Source organism: Hemibagrus wyckioides, linkage group LG16 (assembly GCF_019097595.1).
Source record: "Hemibagrus wyckioides isolate EC202008001 linkage group LG16, SWU_Hwy_1.0, whole genome shotgun sequence".
NCBI lineage: Eukaryota > Metazoa > Chordata > Actinopteri > Siluriformes > Bagridae > Hemibagrus > Hemibagrus wyckioides.
In genome coordinates, this window is record NC_080725.1 from 8,227,010 (window position 1) to 8,236,211 (window position 9,202).

Below are 9,202 nucleotides of genomic sequence, written 5' to 3' on the forward strand. Positions count from 1 at the left end.
CTGGCTCGTTTCCTGCCTCAGCACGGTGAGCTCTCTGCATTGTGCTTCTCTGGCGCTGAAAATGCGATTCCGCAAGTCTCAGCGCTCTACGAGCAAGGGAAAGCGGTTTTTCAGACAAACGCATGTGAGCAGCTGATTGGGGCAGTTTTCTTTAACTTTTTTCACACGTTTGGGTCGACTATGATATGAAACGTGCTTGTTTACTTCAAAATGCAAACATTCATTAGAAACAAAGGCAAGTCATCAAAAATATGAATTTTCATATGAAATATGATTTTTTTCATCAAAGTTCAAAAAATCATATGAAACATGGAAAAGGTGTTATTCGATGAAAATTCACTTAACAAAGTCAACTTTCAACATTTTTCATCGAACTGGCTCGTTTCCTGCCTCAGCACGGTGAGCTCTCTGCATTGTGCTTCTCTGGCGCTGAAAATGCGATTCCGCAAGTCTCAGCGCTCTACGAGCAAGGGAAAGCGGTTTTTCAGACAAACGCATGTGTGCAGCTGATTGGGGCAGTTTTCTTTGACTTTTTTCACACGTTTGGGGTCGACTATGATATGAAACGTGCTTGTTTACTTTAAAATGCAAACATTCATTAGAAACAAAGGAAAGTCATCAAAAATATTAATTTTCAAATGAAATATGATTTTTTTTCATCAAAGTTCAAAAATTCATATGAAACATGGAAAAGGTGTTATTCGATGAAAATTCACTTAACAAAGTCAACTTTCAACATTTTTCATCGAACTGGCTCGTTTCCTGCCTCAGCACGGTGAGCTCTCTGCATTGTGCTTCTCTGGCGCTGAAAATGCGATTCCGCAAGTCTCAGCGCTCTACGAGCAAGGGAAAGCGGTTTTTCAGACAAACGCATGTGTGCAGCTGATTGGGGCAGTTTTCTTTGACTTTTTTCACACGTTTGGGGTCGACTATGATATGAAACGTGCTTGTTTACTTTAAAATGCAAAAATTCATAAGAAACAAAGGAAAGTCATCAAAAATATGAATTTTCACATGAAATATGATTTTTTTCATCAAAGTTCAAAAATTCATATGAAACATGGAAAAGGTGTTATTCCATGAAAATTCACTTAACATAGTCAACTTTCATCATTTTTCATCGAACTGGCTCTTTTCCTACTTCAGCGCGGTGAGCTCTCTGCATTGTGCTTCTCTGGCGCTGAAAATGCGATTCCGCAAGTCTCAGCGCTCTACGAGCAAGGGAAAGCGGTTTTTCAGACAAACGCATGTGTGCAGCTGAATGGGGCAGTTTTGTTTTTACGTTTTTCACACGTTTGGGGTCGACTATGATATGAAACGTGCTTGTTTACTTTAAAATGCAAACATTCATTAGAAACAAAGGAAAGTCATCAAAAATATGAATTTTCACATGAAATATGATTTTTTTCATCAAAGTTCAAAAAATCATATGAAACATGGAAAAGGTGTTATTCCATGAAAATTCACTTAACAAAGTCAACTTTCAACATTTTTCATCGAACTGGCTCGTTTCCTTTCTCAGCACGGTGAGCTCTCTGCATTGTGCTTCTCTGGCGCTGAAAATGCGATTCCGCAAGTCTCAGCGCTCTACGAGCAAGGGAAAGCGGTTTTTCAGACAAACGCATGTGTGCAGCTGAATGGGGCAGTTTTGTTTTTACTTTTATCACACGTTTGGGGTCGACTATGACATGAAACGTGCTTGTTTACTTTAAAATGCAAAAATTCATAAGAAACAAAGGAAAGTCATCAAAAATATGAATTTTCACATGAAATATGATTTTTTTCATCAAAGTTCAAAAATTCAAATGAAACATGGAAAAGGTGTTATTCCATGAAAATTCACTTAACAAAGTCAACTTTCAACATTTTTCATCGAACTGGCTCGTTTCCTGCCTCAGCACGGTGAGCTCTCTGCATTTGCTTCTCTGGCGCTGAAAATGCGATTCCGCAAGTCTCAGCGCTCTACGAGCAAGGGAAAGCGATTTTTCAGACAAACGCATGTGTGCAGCTGATTGGGGCAGTTTTCTTTGACTTTTTTCACACGTTTGGGGTCGACTATGATATGAAACGTGCTTGTTTACTTTAAAATGCAAAAATTCATACGAAACAAAGGAAATTCATCAAAAATATGAATTTTCAAATGAAATATGATTTTTTTCATCAAAGTTCAAAATTCATATGAAACATGGAAAAGGTGTTATTCCATGAAACTTCACTTAACATAGTCAACTTTCATCATTGTTCATTCGTGTGCAGCTGATTGGGGCAGTTTTCTTTGACTTTTTTCACACGTTTGGGGTCGACTATGACATGAAACGTGCTTGTTTACTTTAAAATGCAAAAATTCATAAGAAAGAAAGGAAAGAAATCAAAAATATGAATTTTCACATGAAATATGATTTTTTTCATCAAAGTTCAAAAAATCATATTAAACATGGAAAAGGTGTTATTCCATGAAAATTCACTTAACAAGGTCAACGTTCAACATTTTTCATCGAACTGGCTCGTTTCCTTCCTCAGCACGGTGAGCTCTCTGCATTGTGCTTCTCTGGCGCTGAAAATGCGATTCCGCAAGTCTCAGCGCTCTACGAGCAAGGGAAAGCGGTTTTTCAGACAAATGCATGTGTGCAGCTGATTGGGGCAGTTTTCTTTGACTTTTTTCACACGTTTGGGGTCGATTATGACATGAAACGTGCTTGTTTACTTTGAAATGCCATAATTCATAAAAAACAAAGGAAAGTCATCAAACATATGAATTTTCACATGAAATATGATTTTTTTCATCAAAGTTCAAAAAATCATATGAAACATGGAAAAGGTTTTATTCGATGAAAATTCACTTAACAAAGTCAACTTTCAACATTTTTCATCGAACTGGCTCGTTTCCTTTCTCAGCACGGTGAGCTCTCTGCATTGTGCTTCTCTGGCGCTGAAAATGCGATTCCGCAAGTCTCAGCGCTCTACGAGCAAGGGAAAGCGGTTTTTCAGACAAACGCATGTGTGCAGCTGATTGGGGCAGTTTTCTTTGACTTTTTTCACACGTTTGGGGTCGACTATGATATGAAACGTGCTTGTTTACTTCAAAATGCAAACATTCATTAGAAACAAAGGCAAGTCATCAAAAATATGAATTTTCATATGAAATATGATTTTTTTCATCAAAGTTCAAAAAATCATATGAAACATGGAAAAGGTTTTATTCGATGAAAATTCACTTAACAAAATCAACTTTCAACATTTTTCATCGAACTGGCTCGTTTCCTTTCTCAGCACGGTGAGCTCTCTGCATTTGCTTCTCTGGCGCTGAAAATGCGATACCGCAAGTCTCAGCGCTCTAGGAGCAAGGGAAAGCGGTTTTTCAGACAAACGCATGTGTGCAGCTGAATGGGGCAGTTTTGTTTTTACTTTTTTCACACGTTTGGGGTCGACTATGATATGAAACGTGCTTGTTTACTTTAAAATGCAAACATTCATTAGAAACAAAGGAAAGTCATCAAAAATATGAATTTTCAAATGAAATATGATTTTTTTCATCAAAGTTCAAAAATTCATATGAAACATGGAAAAGGTGTTATTCCATGAAACTTCACTTAACATAGTCAACTTTCATCATTGTTCATCGAACTGGCTCGTTTCCTGCTTCAGCGCGGTGAGCTCTCTGCATTGTGCTTCTCTGGCGCTGAAAATGCGATTCCGCAAGTCTCAGCGCTCTACGAGTAAGGGAAAGCGGTTTTTCAGACAAACGCATGTGTGCAGTTGATTGGGGCAGTTTTCTTTGACTTTTTTCACACGTTTGGTGGTCGACTATGACATGAAACGTGCTTGTTTACTTTAAAATGCAAAAATTCATAAGAAACAAAGGAAAGTCATCAAAAATATGAATTTTCACATGAAATATGATTTTTTTTCATCAAAGTTCAAAAATTCATATGAAACATGGAAAAGGTGTTAATCCTTGAAAATTCAGTTAAGAAAGTCAACTTTCATCATTTTTCATTCGTGTGCATCTGAATGGGGCAGTTTTTTTTTACTTTTTTCACACGTTTGGGGTCGACTATGATATGAAACGTGCTTGTTTACTTTAAAATGCAAAAATTCATAAGAAACAAAGGAAAGTCATCAAACATGAATTTTCACATGAAATATGATTTTTATCATGAAAGTTCAAAAAATCATATGAAACATGGAAAAGGTGTTATTCCATGAAAATTCACTTAACAAAGTCAATTTTCAACATTTTTCATCGAACTGGCTCGTTTCCTGCCTCAGCACGGTGAGCTCTCTGCATTGTGCTTCTCTGGCGCTGAAAATGCGATTCCGCAAGTCTCAGCGCTCTACGAGCAAGGGAAAGCGGTTTTTCAGACAAACGCATGTGTGCAGCTGAATGGGGCAGTTTTCTTTGACTTTTTTCACACGTTTGGGGTCGACTATGATATGAAACGTGCTTGTTTACTTTAAAATGCAAAAATTCATAAGAAACAAAGGAAAGTCATCAAAAATATGTATTTTCATATGAAACATGATTTTTTTCATCAAAGTTCAAAAATTCATAAAAAACATGGAATAAGTGTTTATCCATGAAAATTCAGTTAACAAAGTCAACTTTCATCATTTTTCATCGAACTGGCTCGTTTCCTGCCTCAGCGCGGTGAGCTCTCTGCATTGTGCTTCTCTGGCGCTGAAAATGCTATTCCGCAAGTCTCAGCGCTCTACGAGCAAGGGAAAGCGGTTTTTCAGACAAACATATGTGTGCAGCTGATTGGGTCAGTCTTGATTGACTTTGTTAACATGTTTGCGGTCAACTATGATATGAAATGTGATTGTTTACTTTAATATGCCTAAATTCTAAAGAAACAGGAAAGTCACAAAAAATATGAATTTTGATATGAAACATGATTTTTTATGTCAAGGTGCAAAAATTCATAAGAAACATGGAAAATGTGATATTCCAGGAAAATTCACTTGACAAAGTCAACTTTCATCATTTTTCATCGAACTGGCTCGTTTCCTGCCTCAGCGCGGTGAGCTCTCTGCATTGTGCTTCTCTGGCGCTGAAAATGCGATTCCGCAAGTCTCAGCGCTCTACGAGCAAGGGAAAGCGGTTTTTCAGACAAACATATGTGTGCAGCTGAAAGGGGAAGTTTTCTTTGAATATTTTCACGTTTTTATCAATTATGATATGAAATGTGATTGTTTACTTTAAAATGCCAAAATTCTTAATAATCATACGAAAGTGTTAAATATATGAATTTAGGTATTTTTAGTTTTCTTAAGGCCAGACTAAGGATTGTAACGTGAACCCAGACCATGGCCATGAAGCCAGACCAGTATTCACAATAGATTCTTGCAACAAAGCCTGAGAAGTGATCCTTCACAAACCCCATTCCATCTATTCTCTTTCTCAAACCCAGTCCAAGCCGAAACCCGATCAGAGAATACTTGATCTTAGCCCAAAGGCCAAGAAAAATAAACTTTTATCACCTCTGTTTAATAGACAGCCTCCGGCCACACCTATACAAGCATGCATAAAAGTCACATAACCTAATAAGACACAACTACTGGAAACTACCCATTCAACATTGAAGCATACACAGCATTGCCAGGGCAAAGCCCACAAAAACACATTAAACTCATTGATGTTCCTCACCACAAAAATCTTTAATAAAAGGCGAAAGATTTATGCACGACTTAAGAAAAACCAGCGCTATGAAGGAAAAAAAGGCTAGCCGCACCAGGAAACCCTTTTCGGAGAAACACAATGCTCGATGAGGGTAAGGCCGGCCTCTTGGGTTGGTTGAGTGGAGAAAGGGTGGGGAAATCTTGCAGAGCAACAACTGACAGTGTTGAGCAGAAGGAGGTGAAGATAGGGTAGGGAACAGGGCGGGTTGAACGCAGACATAATTTGGCAAGTAAGTATGTCATTAAGTCAGTAATTTTTTCTCTTTCATTTTACATCAGAAAACGGTGCACCAAACCTGGCAGTAATGCAATACCAGGCCGATCTGCAGAGTGGGTGTAGCAAGCCCCTTTTCCGGCTCCCAGCTCTAAAAATCTGTTTAATATAGAGGACGTATCAGATATTAAACTGACAAGAACAGATTTTCTTTTTTTTTTCAATCCAAATCCTACCCATATCCTTACACTGTAAAAAAACATCTGTATATTTTATGGTAAAATACTGGCAGCTGTGGTTGCCAGAATTTTACCGTAAATTGTACCATGACACTGTTCACCACTTCACAGTATGCTTTATTAGCAACTGTAAATTTCACAGTTGAGAACTGTTGTTTGTTTACAACAAATTACTGTTAAAAAAGCAGACAGAATGTAAACCTGTTTACGGTAAACTACTGTAAAATTGCAAATATACTGTAAACCTATTTACAGTCTTTCTCAGATAAAAACCACAACAGCCGTATATCTATTATATATTACAGTGTTTTATTGTAAAGTTCAAATTTACGGTAAATTACTGGCAGCTGTGGTTGCCAGAATTTTACCGTAAAAAATACAGTACAACACATAATGCATTACAGTTGGTTTGCCTAGATTTTCCTGTCAACAACTTATGATTAATTACTAAATGAATAAGGTCCATTGTAAATCAAGGCACAAAAATATCATTGTCAGACTAAAGCAAGAAAACATGTACATATTCAGTTTTAACAGTTTGAATTGATCAAATACCTTGTCCAGTACTCACAAATTAGTAATGAAATCTTGAAAAAACAGCACACATCCATATGATTGGATAATCCATGGTGAAATAAACCAACATTATGTATCAGGGCTTACTTTCCCTGGTTGAACAAGAGGAATAAGTCACTGAGTCCAGACTTGTATGAAGACATGGGATAGACTTGGACATGATGTTCGAGAAACTGGAAGCTGCAGCATGTACTGTCACTAGTTCAGCTTGAGGACTTGCATGTTGTCCACTGTGGGCTGATATGATCCCCTCTGCAGCCAGAAAACATACACAAAGCACATGTTGGATTGATGCAATGTTTAAGCATGATGCCTACACAGAAAGATAAACAGCCTTCTAGTTGTCCAATAAGTGGTTCAAATATGTTCAACTTTGCTCCAATGAATTATACATTAATGAAGGCAATATTTATTTATTAATTAAATAATTAATATGGTTTTGCAGGTTATTTTTTATAACTGATGGTCTCAGGGAGAAAGTTCTCATTTCAGAAACATTTCATACAAGTCATCATTAGCATTTATTTTATGTCTGTTGACATGAAGTCTAAACACAGTTGCCTCCACTGAAGCAATTAATAATCAAATTTACTACAACACTGACCAGTAACCAGTCAAATGTACAACCACTTACCAATATTTATCCACGACAAGACCAGCATCTGATCAAAAGGGGGGATTTGTAGAACAGGAAAGAGATTGATGAGGTCCATTTCAAGAACAACTGCTGGCAGATGACAGCAACAAAGACAGTAAGAAATATATTGCCTTAATTGAAAGTAAAATCATCTCAAGCATCTCAATGTAAACTACAATCAAATGGCTATATTAAATAAATAAATGGCTAATCAAGTGCCTCACCTGGTAGAACTTGTACCACATACTGTTATTCAGGCAGTCAAGTACATACTGGTTCATTATTTACGGTAATTTGATGTATGTACTACGGTGATATACTATTTTTGACTTTACAGTCTTTTACTGTTGCTATTTCACAGATTTTACTGTAATTTTCACATACATTTTTTACAGTGTAACCATTCGCCTTCTCAAGGCCAGACTAAGGATTGTAACGTGAACCCAGACCAAGGCCAAACAGCCAGACCAGTGAACACAATTGATCCTAGCTAAAAAGCCTGAGAAGCAATCCTACACAAACCCCATTCCATCTATTCTCCTTCTCAAACCCAGTCAAAGCCCAAAACCAGACCAGAGAACACTTGATCTCAGCCAAAAGGCCAAGAGGCAAGAAACTTTTATCTCCTCTGCTTAACGGACAGCCTGAGGCTACACCTATACAGTGAAAGTGCAACAATTCATGAGAAACATGGAAACAGTTATATTCCATGAAAATTCACTTAACAAAGTCATCTTTCAAGATTTTTCATCGAACTGGCTCGTTTCCTGCCTCAGCTCACTGTGCTCTCTGCATTGTGCTTCTCTGGCGCTGAAAATGCAATTCCGCAAGTCTCAGTGCTCTACGAGCAAGGGAAAAGAGGTTTTTCATACAAACATATGTGTGCAGCTGAATGGAGCAGTTTTCTTTGACTTTTTTCACATGTTTGGGATCAACTATGATATGAAATGTGATTGTTTACTTTAAAATGCCAAAATTCTTAAGAAACATAGGAAAGTCATAAAAAATATGAATTTTGATATGAAATATGATTTTTTATATCAAAGTGAAAAAATTCATAAGAAATATTGAAACAGTGATAATCCATGAAAATTCACTTGACAAAGTCAACTTTCATCATTTTTCATCGATCTGGCTCATTTCCTGCCTCAGCGCGGTGAGCTCTCTGCATTGTGCTTCTCTGGCGCTGAAAATACGATTCCACAAGTCTCAGCGCTCTATGACTAAGGGAAAGCGGTGTTTCAGACAAACGCATGTGTGCTGCTGAATGGGGCAGTTTTCTTTGACTTTTTTCACATGTTTGGGATCAACTATGATATGAAATGTGATTGTTTACTTTAAAATGCCAAAATTCATGAGAAATATAGGAAAGTGATAAATATATGAATTTTGGTATTTTTAGTTTTCTCAAGGCCAGACTAAGGATTGTAACGTAAACCCAGACCAAGGCCAAAAAGCCAGACCAGTGAACACAATAGATCCTAGCTAAAAAGCCTAAGAAGCGATCCTACATAAACCCCATTCCATCTATTCTCCTTCTCAAACCCAGTCAAAGCCCAAAACCAGACCAGAGAACACTTGATCTTAGCCAAAAGGCCATGAAGCAATAAACTTTTATCTCCTCTGCTTAACGGACAGCCTGAGGCTACACCTATACAGTGAAAGTGCACAAATTCATAAGAAACGTGATATTCCACGAAAATTCACTTAACACAGTCAACTTTCATCATTTTTCATCGAACTGGCTCGTTTCCTGCCTCAGCGCAGTGTGCTCTCTGCATTGTGCTTCTCTGGCGCTGAAAATGTGATTCCGCAAGTCTCAGTGCTCTACAAGCAAAGGAAAGTGGTTTTTCAGAC

General features: G+C 37.5%; 2 non-coding genes across 2 annotated transcripts; both read right to left on the bottom strand.

Annotated features, from left to right (window-relative positions):
- Positions 1-5,592: 5,592 nt before the first annotated feature.
- Positions 5,593-5,707, bottom strand: LOC131367422 (U5 spliceosomal RNA). The gene has a single exon (XR_009206941.1). It is a non-coding gene; the product is annotated as a U5 spliceosomal RNA (small nuclear RNA).
- Positions 5,708-5,959: 252 nt separating this feature from the next.
- On the bottom strand, positions 5,960-6,156 carry LOC131367423 (U2 spliceosomal RNA). Its single transcript, XR_009206942.1, has one exon. It is a non-coding gene; the product is annotated as a U2 spliceosomal RNA (small nuclear RNA).
- Between the last annotated feature and the right edge of the window lie 3,046 nt (positions 6,157-9,202).